The sequence below is a fragment of the Medicago sativa genome, chromosome 8, assembly GCF_051527215.1.
Source record: "Medicago sativa cultivar Bolivia chromosome 8, Bolivia_mono, whole genome shotgun sequence".
NCBI lineage: Eukaryota > Viridiplantae > Streptophyta > Magnoliopsida > Fabales > Fabaceae > Medicago > Medicago sativa.
In genome coordinates, this window is record NC_140756.1 from 16818693 (window position 1) to 16835121 (window position 16429).

Here is a 16429-nt window from a genome sequence, read left to right on the forward strand (position 1 = left end):
TTTGAATTCAAACTAAAAAAATATGATTGTTATAAAATCCTATTTCAAATTCTATTTCGATAGTGATTGCATGTGTAATACTCCCAGTCAACTGCACCGTGCCCTAAAAAAATTCACATTCTACCACTCATATTATCCACAAGGCCTCTTGTATATTTTGACCTTCCACACACACGAAAAAGGTCTATTTTATCTTGTTTTCTTTAACATGCAGATACACACATAGAGAGAGGTTGATGTTTTTCCATGAAGGATGAGGATACACACAAAAAAGTAATAAAAAGAAATAATAATTAAAACTTAGCATATGTTTGGTTAGCAGTCAAACATACGTTAATCCTCTCAAACGTACGTGTATTTTATATTCTGTTTTTGAAAAGAATTGATTTTGATTGAATTGTTGTTGTAAAATTGATTCCGACTAAATATGATTTATATTTGAATACAGTTGTATAGAAATGAGTCAAATTATAAATTTGTGTGTTAGAATCAATTTTATGATAAAAACTATAAAGAATTGTTTTAGCCCCCAAAATTGATTTTTCAGAAAAATGTTTATTATAATTTTATAGAGTTAATATTGCGAGAGACACTTGAAAAACACTTTTAAGATATCCAAACGTGAAATTGAACACCCTCTAAATTTGATTAACTATAAGCCAATTTTTGTACGTTATGAGGTGTCTCAAAACAATTGTAGATTTTTAAATGTTGACCCACATCAAATATTCTCAAATTCCCCTTCTCTTTATTGTATATTTTAAATGGAATTAAAATTTGTAACAACACATCTAAAAATAATTGCGATCCAAATATCCAAACAATAATAGATGAATATATTCAAACATTTTACTTACTATTTTAAATTACATAATTAAAAATATTTTCCAAGTGTTTTAAGTCTAAGAATCTTTCCTTTTGGATGAGACTTTAGAGTTGGAACATTCATTAAACAGTCTTACAAGTGGTTTAGGTCTAAGAATCTTTCCTTTCGGGCCAGACCTTGGAATTTGAACATTCATTCAACAGTCTTACAAGTCGTTTAGGTCCAAAAATCTTTTTTTTCGGGTTAGACCTTAGACTTTAAACATTCATTCAATAGTCTTACAAGTGGTCTAGACCTTAGACTTTGAACATTCATTCAACAATCTTACAATTTTATTATGGTCTATAAATCAATTTTATTAAAAAATAAAAAGAAGGAATCATTTGTAAATAGGGGTTAGATATGTGACCAAACCATCTTCTTTTAATCAATTTTATTTATGAAAAAAAATCATTTGTAAATAGAATCAATTTTATTAAAAAAAAAATCATTTGTAAATAGGGGTTAGATATGTGACCGAACCATCTTCTTCTTCTTCATCAAAGTTTCATTACCAACACTAACACCGTGTCCAATTCTTCTTCATCCAACTCCTCCATTCTCAACCATTTGTTTGTAACTCTAAATTGTTTAGTTGGTTGTTTAATTAGAATTTCCAATGAACAAAGGCATATTATACGGTAAAATTGAAAGATGTTGATGATAAAAGTTTTAGTATTTAGTCATGGATCGCTAGATACAAATTATAGCATATAATCAATAATAAAGAAGGAAGAAGAAATTGTGTACATGAAGGATAACAGCCGACAACTATGAGAGGGATAACTATCATCATTCCGTTTAGCTTTATGTTTTCACAGTGTTATTCAGAATGCTTAACCGTCTGATGGGATGACGTTTAAATAGTTAAACGGCTGAGGGTAGGGACCTCTCATTGGGCTTAGCTAAATAGTTCAACCCATCACGGTCCATTTAGAAAGAATAGCCCAATCACACATATTCATCAACTAATTAGTGCTTAACACAATAGAACATAATTTATAATATAATATTAACTTATAATAATTGATTATTGTCAATCCATAATTGATTAATTAATTAATTGATCCAACAATCTCCCACTTGGATGACAATACTCAATTACTAAAAGAATATAATATTTCACTTGTCATAAAGAATTTAAATTTTAAAATTATATGTATGGTCAAAGCACTGATTATTCAAAAGTGATGTGAGCTTTAATGATGCAGAAATTGAATCCGATAGGGAAAACAAATCATACAAATCAAAGACTCACTTTTCTAACAAATGATGAATTTATAGTGACACATTTGAATTAAAAAGAATGTGTCATTAAAGAATTGCTCAATCATTTTAAAAAATTCTATAACAAATTCCCACTAACCCAAAATATCATAGACTTAATCAAATCGTTACGAGTTACAATACTCATATATATAAGTCTGTGGTTAGTAGTTCTGTCAATGAGTTTTTTTTTTTAATTTTATAAAAGTCATATATCCACATGGGTTTAAGAATAGTAATTACTTATAGGGATAGCCGCCTATTAAAAGAGTGTAATTACATTTAATCAAAATCGATAAATGTTCTTTGACATTCAATTAATCCAAGTTTTAGCAAAAAGAAAGAAAAAAAATGTGACTATGAAAATCCAAGAAATAGGAAATTCAAGAATCTCCAAATTGGATTAACATAGACACTTAGTTTAAAGAAAAATAAGATGTGGATTAATGTAGCCACTAAAATGTCAAAAAATGGATTAACATAGACACTTAGTTTAAAGAAAAATAAGATGTGGATTAGTGTGGCCACTAAAATGTCAATAATGAACGAACATTTATGATTATCTCAGATTATATGTACTACAAGAACACAATATCATACTCGATAGGAGTATTGATATTATACATTGTACTTATTATTTATGACCTCATAAAATGTGGAATGTTGGTAAAAGAGAAGCACAATATATATTTGCATGCTAAGAAGTTATTGTGCATATTCCAACAAAATTGACTTAAGCATCCAATTATGATGCTTATTGAGATTGATAGAATTTTAATATATATCTCAATTTAGAATGAGACTAAAGTTTAAAGTCTCTTAAATTATGCCATATTTTATAATCTGCACAAGAGTATATGGCAATGATGAGAATTTTAAATTGTATGTATATATAGTATTGTGTACACATTTCTCTTGATCTCACATATATATGAACAAGAGTGATATTTCTTATTTGAGCTCATAGTATATAGTGTTGTGTACACACTCCCACTGATCTCACATATATATAAACAAGAGTAAGTGGGAGTGATCACTGATATATAGAAATATTTTAGTAATGTAATATTCAATTCAATAAGGGGATACCTAATTACTAGTGCAAGATTATCAACATAAGTGACTACGTAATTTTAACTAGTAGAGTTTCATGAACTCAACCACATATTTTGCACATGAGTATAGCAGAATTATTGACACAAGTGGTAACTTAATGATAGTATGAAACCCCATGAATATATAATTTTTCAATGGCAGATATTATCAAGAATTGAGTTTCGTAGTTAACCATATATTCTGCATTTAGAATAAAGGAGAATGTAAGTTTTCATTTAAGAATTTTATAACACAAGATCTCCTTTTCAGTTCCAAAGAATTTTATAAATATAGTAACCTTTATATTTCCTGAGGATGATGATTATATAGAAGGTTTATCATCATATGAGTGAGATAAGTCTCTAGTATTATAAAATAGAATATGAGACTCTATTCATAATTTTAGTAACTCACACAAAACTCAAATGCTACAATTATAATTACACACATTTGAGAAAAAATTAGGTTACATGCAGCAGAAATACATGAGACTTATATATTATTATTATTATTGAGGATATAAGAGAAAATAGTCACAAGCTTCCATAAATATTAAAGAATAACAATAATATAAAATATGTCAAAATATAGTAAAATGGTAAAATTAAATATCTCAAATATACCATTTATAATTATTTAGAATAATGGTATAAATAACTTTTTTTCTCAATAGAGTTGTTAAGAACTGTGAGATTTCGACATATTGCTATTACAAAATAAGTTTACAATAATATAAAAGGATATGGAAGTGTATAATAATTTATGAGAAAGGAATATCATCAATATAAGTCTCTACAATAATTTTATATCTAAAGTTATAAAACAAATAAATATATTTGTTTATGAGATATAGCTAATTGACATGTAGAATTTTTCCTCGCTTGTTAAAGAATGATATTTTCTCCACTTGATGGAGAATGATAGTTAAACTAATAAGGTATTTTTCTTACCCATAAAAGAATGATTATGTTAAGCAATGTCATACCGATAGAGTATGTCCATCACAACACAATACATAGCAAGGATTCTCCCACTTGATAGAGAATAGATAATGATAGTTGAATTAAAAGTTTGAAAGATATTTTAAGTAAAACATTCAACTATTTCTCTATCACAAAATGATCATGTTAAGTAACGTCACAACGATAGGGTATGTCCGTCACTCACATAACAAAGGGATCGTAGTAATCCAAAATATTTATATATATATATATATATATATATATATATATATATATATATATATATATATATATATATATATATATATAACATTTAAGTAGAAATTTAATTTAAAATTAGAATAATATTGGATTGTAAAATCTATATAGTTTTCTACATGACTTTTATCAAAGTAACTTACTTATTGTAATCCCATTCAAGGATCTTAAGGATAATAAGTAAGAACTATATCATCATAATGTACAATTCTTATGTCTCAAATTAAATATTGATAGGGTATTCTAATTATATTTGACATAAGTATAAAAAATTAAAGTACATTAAATAATAGCAATTATATTAATAACAACACACCGATAGGGTATGACTGTCACCAATATAATGCTAATCTATTTAACAAAATTTGCATAATTGTATCCACGATAGATGAGATTACAATTATACAAATCAATAATGTTTATGCTTAAGAGAATATGATAAGATAATATCATGCATAAACAATTGGATTTAATTTACTCAATTTCGGTCATACTCAAATTCAAATAATAGAAAGATATGTTTAACAATATTTTTTTCACTCACATTTTTTCAACTTTTCATCTAAAAATTTAGGTTTTCCAACAAAACAAAAACTCTTTAAACCTTACATATGCGCTTTTTTCCTTTTTATGTTAACGTAGATCTATGTTTTTATACTTTTCATTTCATGTAAGATACTGGGTGTTTATATATTTTCTATTTAAACACATTTTTTTCTTAAACCTGTTTTATCTTGGTTTTCGGGTGTCAAACATTTATTACGTTTGAACCTTTTAAACCGGTGATATCTTATTTTTTCTTGGGAAGGGAAAAAGTAAGCAAAACCCTTGAGAATCGAGGTCCGGGAGTTGTTTTCGCTACGGGAAGGTGTTAGGCACCCATAACGACTATAGTAACCTATAGGAACCGTCTTTAATTTCTACGCGCGCGCTTTATTTTTAAATGCTATTTGAAGATGTTATTTACACCTAAAATTTGCTAAGTGAAGAATTGGAGGGAGAAGAAAGTGTTTGAATTTTTATTTTAGTTGAATTGAAGGAATTTTGTTCCTTGCCTACGTACCCGCTTAAGGGATCAAATCCACCGTAGTTCTCTCTCAAAAAAATGTTTTTTGTTTTTGTTGATTGATTTTAAGTTTGAAAAATGGGGTTTGAAGAATAGAAAGAGGCCTCAAGGGCATGAGATTAGGAAATAGTGAGGTTGGATTAGTGAATTGCAAAAGAGGTCAAAGTTTGATTATTTTCATTGAAGTTTGATTAAGAAAATGGAAAAGAAAATACAATGGGATATTGGATCCCAAGGTTTATTTGGAAAAGATTTGTGTGAGGTTGTTCACATTTGTTTGGAAAATTGGTTTTTTCTAAGCATAAGTCCTAGGCATTCATCTAAACATACAATCCTAAACATACATCTAAACATGCATATTCTAGCTATATAGCGATGTGTGTGCATGTGTCGGTGCTTGTGTCGGTGTACATCATTAGAGTCCATTGTTCTTTACATCATACCCTAAATACATTCTATGGCCTCTTTGCCAAGAAATTAAAAGCATGAAAGTAAAATATTACAAAAAGCTCCTAAATGTTTACATTCTAATTTTAGTACAAATCACATTGCAAGAAAAATGAAGATGAATATAGGATGCTATGGAGATGCTTATGAAATGATGAAACATGAAATGGAAAGGTTAGTAGCATAGAGCAATATCAAAGGAAATAAAGCAAGAGGAACACTAGAACATAAAGGATAGAAAATGAGTGCAAACATGGCTAAAATTTGTTCATAGAATGCAAGAACCATATGACCTATAATTCTCACATTCCAATACATTTTTAAAGGTTTAGAATCAGGTCTTGGAATGGGAATTAAGGCAACACGATTTACTTGGCATTTTAAAACAAACTTTAAGCATATTTGCATTATTAACTACTCAACTAACTTGTAAGCTAAGCAACCATCTAAATTTCACACACAAGCATCAAAGTCAGTCTCAAACAGTGGCTAAACTCTATGGAATCAAAAGAATAGGCCACAATCATTCACCAAGCAATTTGGAATTAAAATCAAACAAAACTTCATTCATTTTTAGCACAAAACACCACAAAATATTAGGAAAATCAACCACATTATGTTTACCAATTTTTCATGTAAAATCAACACTAAAAGGTCACAAAATTGTCAAGAAATGTATATGCAAAATTTTTTTAGGAAGCTTATTAAAGTTTTCAAATGAGCCAGGGGTGCAAAAATTAAAGCAGAGTAGTAAAAAGCGAAAAAACCTTAAGGAACTAAAGGAAACCACCAGACCTAAAGTCCAGGCCCAAGCACCAAACGGATCTGGGTCTCAGGGAGCCACGTGAGCCACACGATGGATCCAGAGACCCAAACCCTTGGATCAAACGGTGCATACGCTCCCATTGAAGTGAGGATCAGCAGTAGCCGTTAGATCAAAGATCTAACGGCGCACAAGGAGGGCACACGATGAGCTTCAGAGACGCGCATGCACTAGATTGGGGAGGGTTATATAAACAAACCAACGCACAGAAGCTCATTTCTAACCCTAATCTCTTAACCTCTCCGCCGTTCTCCTCCCTCGTTCTCTCATCCTCCATCCATCTTCCCCTTACCACGCTCATGGATTCAAACCACATACCACAAATAAACCACACATCAACACAGTTTGGGCAAAACGCTTTGGATCTTGGTACTTTTTCGAAAAGAATCCGTTCGAAATGTTTCGATATTGTGGCTTTTTGAAGGAAACCGTTTGAGATGGTTCGATCTAAGCACTTCTCCATGGAATCAGTCGAAACGTTTCGATTTGACTACTTTTTGACGAAAGTTGTTTGAAATGATTCGATCTGGATACTTTTTGTTTGAAACGCTTCGATTTGGATGTTTTTCTGAAGAAAATTATTCGAAGTGTTTTAAACTTGATGTTTTCTGAAAAACACCGTTTAAAACGTTTCAATCCAGATCTTTCGAAGAAAAGTTGTTTGAATCCTTTTAAACTTGATATTTTTTTTGGGGAAAATCGAATCGAAATGTTTCGAACTACACCAAATCGAACGGATTCTTGCCTGATCCTTCACAAGTTCAAAACGTTTTGGATTTTGAGGCTTTCTTGGAATTGAAACCCTAATCTGATTCGTTTCTTATGCTAATGATGAGTTTACGCTCTGAATTAAAAAGTAAACGGTGTATCTTCATGATTTTTGTGTCCTAGGGTTTCAGTTTTTTCAATTCGTTCGAATCTTTCAAGTTTTTTCAATCGGATTCACCATTTATTTTTAATACGAAGCTTCAATGATGACTATGAGGAGATTTTTCGTATTTTTACCTGAATGTGCTTGGAGATTCGAACAAATGGATCCTTGCGAGCTTTGGACTTTTCTGGTAAGCTTCAAAACCGAAAATAAATCGGTCTTCAATCTTCTTCTTCTTCGAACTGGTTTGAACTGGCTTCAATTTCTCTTCTTCTCTCTCTCAAATCTTCTTGTGATCGTCTTTAGACTTGAATTGCAAGAATACGAAGGAAAATAGTTCGATGATGATGATTTTCGTGGAAAATCTCTGAGAACAATCCCAATTCAAAAGGATTTTATTGAATTGAATACTTCAGTTTTGATTCTCTCGAAATTCATGTTGGTTTTGAATGTTTGATGATGAATTTTGCGAAAATTGGTACGAATTTGTGTTTGTGTGGTGGTTTCTGAGTTTGTTGCGGTGGTTTCTGAGTTTGTTGCGGTGGTGACCGAGTTTGTTACGGTGGTGACTTGGGAGAGAGAAAAAATTCTGTTAGACCTTTTGGTGATGTGTCACTGAGTGATTGATTCTTTCTCTGAAAATTTCTGAGTTGGCAATGCTTTATAGGCCAGCTTGTGACTTCTGATCCAATGAGCATTTGACACCTGTGCTGGACTGAAAAATGGCTCGGCCTTGGGCCAGTTTGGGCCTGAGGGCCTTCTTGCAAATTTTAAGACCTTGGGGGACCTTCCTGCAATATAAGAGAACTGGACCAATATGCAATTTAGGGAACTTAGAGGACTGGACTGTAATTTGACTTAAGAGGGACTCAAAACGAAAATTGACTTAAAGGACTTAAAGAAAGAAAAAAAAAGATAAAAACCTAAAAAGAAAATAAGATGGCATAAAAGGACCAAAGTGCAATTTCTAAAAGTTTAGGGACTAAAATGAAAATAACAATAAAAATTGGAATAAAATTGGTAAATTGGAAAAAACGTAAAGTGAGACGATTAAAATTGACAAAACGGACTAAAACGAACCAATGGCCTAAATGAGGTACTTTAAAGTACCTCTCTGCCGAAATTTCGTGTGAAATGACTGAAATGCCCCTGGGGCTGAAAACGACTAAAACGACTCAGATGCAATTAAAAAATGGATTTTTGACAGAAATTGAATCAAAGACTCACACAGGCAAAATTAAAAAGACTCAGGGGCATTTTTTTAGGATTTAAACAGTGACTTGACACTTGAAACGACCAAAATGCCCCTAGGGGCAAAACTGACTCAAAATGACCTCAAATGCAACTTTTGGAATGGATTTTGACATAGAATGAAACAGAGGCTTATTCACACTATTTGAAAGGATTAAACAAAATTTTGAAAGACTGGGAGAAATTTGACATAGGAAATGACTAAAATACCCTTGCATGTAACTTTTGCAAATAACATTGAAACAAAATGCAGAGAAAGACACAATTGATCAGAGATAGTTCAAATGACTTATAATGCAAGAAAAGAGGAATTGAGTTAGTATTTTTAGGTCCAAAATTAGGGTATAACAAAACCTTACAGCTAAAAGGGGTTGTAGGGATGGAGAGTTCATATATTTTCTACTTAAACCTTTCATATACGCTTTTTTCCTTTTTTATGTTAATGTAGATCTAGGTTTTTATACTTTCATTTCATGTAAGATACTGGTGTTCATATATTTTATGTTTAAACGCATTTTCTACTTAAACCTTACAGCTGCAAGGAGCTGTAGGGATGGAGAGTTCATATATTTTCTACTTAAAACCTTACACATGCACTTTTTTCTTTTTTATGTTAATGTAGATCTAGGTTTTTATACTTTTCATTTCATGTAAGATACTGGGTGTTCATATTGTAAATGCAGATCTAGGTTTTTCTACTTGAGTATGTTTATGTATTTATGTTATAATCTGAGTTCTTTGTGTTTATTTGAGTATGTAACTGTGTGTTTCCCATTGTTTGAGTATGTCATTGTGTATATTATGTCACTCACGTTTGACTGTTGTTTGCTTTTTTTGTTGGTTTCAAAAAAGAATGGCTGAGTTTGCGAGATATGTCTCTGACGATGGAAGGTTGACGACACGTATCATGTAAATGTTATTAATTTTACCATTGAAATCAACACAATTAATCATTTCCATAATAACCGTGCACAAACCTTAGACGACTAATATTGTGAGATGGAGGGAGTAATATATTATACAATAATTTTTTTTTATATAATAACGATTCCCGAGATTAATTTTATGTTTAGGATAAATTGGACATCTGTCTCTCTCTCTGCCTAGGATCCAATTCCCTATATAAAAGAGTACCACACCTCTCTCTCTCTCTCTCTCTCTCTCTCTCTCTCTCTCTCTCTCTCTCTCTCTCTCTCTCTCTCTCTCTCTCTCTTTCTTATACCTACCGGCTACCACTGTCCACTACTATATAATTAAAAGAAATTCACATCTACCCTTCTTTCTTTCTCTGGACCTTTGTGAAGGTAGAAAGATTTTATTACATATGTTTTTAACTCACATTTTTTCAACTTTTCATCTAAAAATTTAGGTTTTCCAACAAAACAAAAACTCCTTAAACCTTACATATGCACTTTTTTTCCTTTTTATGTTAACGTAGATCTAGGTTTTATATTTTTCATTTCATGTAAGATTTTGGGTGTTTATATATTTTATGTTTAAACGCATTTTCTACTTAAACCTTACATATACGTTTTTTTTTTCCTTTTTTATGTTAATGTAGATCTAGGTTTTTATACTTTTCGTTTCATGTAAGATTATGGTGTTCATATATTTTATGTTTAAACGCATTTTCTACGTAAACCTTACAGCTGCAAGGGGTTGTAGGGATGAAGAGTTCATATATTTTCTACTTAAAAACTTACACATGCGCTTTTTTCTTTTTTATGTTAATGTAGATCTAGGTTTTTTATACTTTCATTTCATGTAAGATACTGGGTGTAGATGCAGATCTAGGTTTTTCCAGTAGAGTATGTTTATGTAGTTATGTTATAATCTGAGTTCTTTGTGTTTATTTGAGTATGTAACTGTGTATTTCCCATTGTTTGAGTATGTCACTGTGTATATTATGTCACTCACGTTTGACAGTTGTTTGCTTTTTTTGTTAGTTTCGAAAAAGAATGGCTGAGTTTACGAGATATGTCTATGACAATAGAAGGTCGACGACACGTATCATGTAAATGTTACTAATTTTACCATTGAAATCAACACAATTAATCATTTTCTTAACAACCGTGCACAAACCTTAAACAACTAATATTGTGAGATGGAGGAAGTAATATATTATACAATAATTTTTTTTATTTTATAGAATAACGATTCCCGAGTTTAATTTTATGTTTAGGATAAATTGGACACCTATCTCTCTCTGCCTATGATCCAGTTGCCTATATAAAAGAGTACCACGCCTCTCTCACTCACTCTCTCTCTCTCTCTCTCTCTCTCTCTCTCTCTCTCTCTCTCTCTCTCTCTCTCATACCTACCGACTACCACTGTCCACTACCATATAATCATAAGAAATTCACCTCTACCCTTGTTTCTTTCTCTAGACCTTTGTGAAGGTAGAAAGATTTTCTTACATATTCTTTTAACTCACATTTTTTCAACTTTTCATCTAAAAATGTTGGTTTTCCAACAAAACAAAAACACCTTAAACCTTACATATGCGCTTTTTTCCTTTTTATGTTAACGTAGATCTAGGTTTTATACTTTTCAATTTATGTAAGATACTGGGTGTTTATATATTTTCTGTTTAAACGCATTTTCTACTTAAACCTTAAGCAAGGTGTTGTAGGGATGGAGAGTTCATATATTTTCTGCTTAAAATCTTACACATGCGCTTTTTTCTTTTTTATGTTAATGTAGATCTAGGTTTTTATACTTTTCATTTCATGTAAGATACTGGGTGTTCATATTGTAAATGCAGATCTAGGTTTTTCTACTAGAGTATGTTTATGTATTTATGTTATAATATGAGTTCTTTGTGTTTATTTGAGTATGTAACTGTGTATTTCCCATTGTTTGAGTATGTCACTGTGTATATTATGTCACTCACGTTTGACTGTTGTTTGCTTTTTTTTGTTGGTTTCAAAAAAGAATGGTTGAGTTTGCGAGATATGTCTCTGACGATGGAAGGTCGACGACACGTATCATGCGGATCAATGAAATATCTCGTTACACTGTAACAGTGACCAACGATGCAGCAATAGCCGGGCAGTGGATCACTTGCAGTACCAGTAGTAGCCGAGCAAATTCACATCTATACGGTGCAAATCGGGAACTATTTTCCTAAAAGAAATACTTGAAAACATATACTAATTAGGGAAAATGTTATTTCTCTAGAAAAATAGCATCAAAAATTTTTCAAGACATAGCTGACAAGTTTTAATTGCATGATTTATTTGTTCACTTCCTATTTTTCAGCCACATCTCCTTGAATTGTGGCAAATAGTGCATTGTGATTGCTTGCTCTTTATTCTTGAAGAATTCTTAATGTTATTTTTTTAGAGATATAGCATTGCTCATTAATTAGTGGCTTGCCTCAAACCGTGTATATCCATAGACATTAGAAAGAAATATTAAAAAGTGAAATGAAGTAGAGGTGAAGAATTTCGGTACTTTTAAAGGCATTTGAATCTCCAAAACTTGAATATTTTTAACTAAGACACAACCATCTCCTTCATCCACGTACTTTCTGGATACTTCCTCCGTTCCTTTTTACAGGAATAGTTTACAAAAACTGCGGGTATTAAAGAAAGTGTTAGAAGTAATAAATTTGTCATAAATATATGTTACTATTACTAAATTACCCTTTGTTTACATAAATATTTAATGTTAACTTTTCATATTTCAAAGTATATTGATAATATTAATGAGAGGTGTATTTGAAAAAAAAGAAATAAATGCATCTAAATATTTGTAGATAATCTTATATTTAGGGACATAACTTTTTTTTAAAGTAGTCTTATAAAAGGGGATAGAGGGAGTATTCTTTTGTTTAGAACCCCTCTTCAATGCTATCATGTTTGTTAACTAACAAAGGTCTTAACTCTTAACTGAAGACAACAAGTGGTTAAAAATTGAGTTACATTTATAAGAAAAAGAGAAATGATATTTTGACAACCACTTTTTGACAACTTTCTCTCTCATACTCACATGATGTTGTTATCCTCTCTCTTCCTTTTTCTCTCTCCATTGTTTTTGACCAATAAGAAGTGAGAAAAACAAGGTTGTCAACAAAGTTGTCATCAAATAGATGTCAAAATATCATTACTCTAAGAAAAAACAACTTTTAAGGTTTATCGAATATCTAATGTATTTAGTCTATAATATAGGTTAAACATATTAAATATTTAATAAACCTTAAAAGTAGTTTTATGTTTAAAGGACCAATCCGAGAAATTGGTCAAATTTAAAAGACAACATACATAATTTTGCCTATTATTAATTTATGATTAGGAGTTTGCAAATGTTGGTGTATGAACTATGCGTCTATGCGTAAGAAATTTCACATTTGATGGAAATATGAGTGTTGAACACATAAATTATGACATTTGTATATCTAATGACTTAAGATTATGGGTGAAGATGTTGTATCCAAAGCACTTCCGTGGTTGCTCTTAATCTTATTATTAAAGAATGATCATCCTTTGTTGTTTTAAGCTCTGCTCACAACCCAACATAGAGCCAATGGTTTGACCAAAGTGATCAATGCCTTGTATAGAAAATCTTCTTGACAATTAATGTTGTGGTCAATTGGACATGTCTGGTGCAAAGTGTGCAAAGTGTATGTGGATAAAAAAACTTCCGTTTGAAGGGAACATGCCATATGAATGGATAGACCCACACTTGATAGGGGAATTGTTTGAGTATCAAGTTGAGTAAAAAGTCTCACATTAAATGTTAAGCGACAAATAAATAACTAGACCTTTATATGTGATGTCTTTTGAGTAAAAATATATATCAACACCAACTGTGTAGTTACTTATAAATCAATGTGAGATGATCCTCCAATATTTTAGGTTCTCATTACAATCCAATATTTTAGGCTCTCATTGCAATCCAAGAGTCAAGATAGAAATTGGCAATGCATGCTACCTACTTAATCCTTGAAGTTTTTGACGTGTTTATAAGTAATTAGACTATAATTTTGAAGTTTGTGGTTTCTTTTTGTCTAGACAACTATGTGACAAATCAATGTTAATCATTTCTTTACTATTTGCATGGAAATTTTGTATTGTGTAGGTTAATGAAGGAAGATGAAAAGAAAAATGAAGGGTGATTTATTCATCTATGTATGATGAAGAGGAAACTGATTCAAGTGACCATCTTGATCCCGCTGATTTTGAAAACCAATCAGCAATGGATTCAACTCCATATATGTAAGTGCATGCATCTTAATGGCTCATTTGATTTATGTGTGTTTGGGGTGACATTGATGACATTGACCAACTATAATTTTGTAAGTGTATAAAAAACAAAAAAACAAAAACTTGTGAAAGATAGAGAAGAAAGTCACTTGTGACATTGTGGTTGACCAACGTCCCCAGTGCCACCAAATTATACCTCATCCAAGTGCTACCCGTGTGTTTAGTTGGGATGTTCTTGAGTAGAATTTATTGTCTTAAATTTTTTCTATAATTTTACAATTCGGAGCTTTTGTCTTTAGAATTGATTTTAAGCCTCTAATTTATTGTTCATTTCACTTTCACATGAATATATTCAAACATCAATAATTTTATGTAATTTAGTCATAATCAATTTTGCAAAATTAATTCATTCAAAAGCATTTTTTTTATCATTGGAGGATCAAATGCACATTGAGGTTAAATATCTATTCTAAAGGCAAATGCTTTGAGTTCTAGTTTCAAGTAAGAATCAATTATGGATACAAATTCCACCAGATAACAACTAAATATATCAGCATCAATTTTACCTCCTTAAAAAATTAACCCAAACATACACTTAGATCAGGTTTTTAATATGACTATTTTTTTTCTTTTGGATATGACGATTTTAAAATTCTATTATTGTCTTCCCTTGGAAAGTGATGTGGTTTTGTCTTCAACTTTTGAAATATGATGTACATCCTCCGGTCACTATTATAAGCAAAAAACTACATTTTACATTCATTCAATTAATGATGTATGTAATCTTTATTATAGACCACATACATCATTTAATGAATGAATTTAAAATGTTGATTTTTGCTTATAATAGTGACCGGAGGATGTACGTGGTATGTGTTCTTTAAGGTGTTTTCTAGGTTGTTTATAAAAAGTTGTGATAACTTATGCAACAACTAATAAATATTAGTCATATGAATAAATGTGCAGGTGGAGTAAAAACTAGCTTGTGGGTACCATTTTGTAAATTTATTCATTTGACTAATTTTCATTGAATGTTTGATAAATCATTCACAATTATTTAAGGACAATTTAATACAATAGGACTTACTTTGTTTTAAATTTGTTTCTTGAAAGATAAAGTCTAAAAAAAGTTTAAAGAATGACACTTCTAACTTCTAACTTTATAAGGGGGTTCAAGACCAAATCTCATAGACCACAAGTGACATATTTTAAAATCTCACCTTACTTTATAGAGTAAGACAAAAACAGAACTTTAGGATTTTGTTTCGGACAAAAATTGAGAATTGATTGATGTTTCATATTTGTTTGGGTTAAATATGTTTTTGGTCCCTATAAAATTGCGACCTTTTAAGTTTAGTTTGGTTCGGTTTGGATTGGTTCGGTTGATCGGTTTGTTACAAAATACAATAAAAAAGTTCATATTCTTAGAAAATATTTCATACAACTTTGTATAATTGTATTTCATATTTTGTTTTTTCATGTTCTCTATTTTTCAAACAACTTTTTATAAATAATCTTACTCAATATTTCATACATATGATCCAAGATTCATTCATCAATCATTCTTTAAAAACAACTTCATCAAACTCAAATATTTCAATCATCCATGATCCATACATGCATCATTCATCAACAAACACAAAAATTCCAAAAATCCGTTAATAATTTGAGAAAATCACATAATTCAGTAAAATTATATGTTTCGGTTTCGTGTCGGTGTCGGACATGACATGCGTTGGTCACGCCTAATCCGAGAAGTGTCTGTGCTTCATAGCCTGACTTAACAAATCTTTCATACTAAAAAAAAACTATATGCAGTAGCTTTCAAAATGTTCCACTCGATGAATGAATCTTGGATCATATGTATGAAATATTGAGTAAGATTATTTATAAAAAGTTGTTTGAAAAATAGAAAACATGAAAAAACAAAATATGAAATACAATTATACAAAGTTGTATGAAATATTTTCTAAGAATATGAACTTTTTTATTGTATTTTGTAACAAACCGATCAACCGAACCAATCCAAACCGAACCAAACCGATTAGTTTGGTTCGGTTTCTTTTTTGTAAAATTGTGGAAACCGAACCAAACCGAACCGATGAAGGTTTCATCGGTTCGGACATTTTTTTGACAGAAAACCAATCCAAACCGAACCGTTACACTTACTCACAACCAAAATCTTAAAACATTGGTTATATGAGTCACTTCTTTTATATATCAAACATTTTACTTCTTCATGGTTGATGTGAGATTAACCACTCATAGTTAAATCCAACATCTTCCCACATTATAGCTGCAAGAATATTGCATGATGA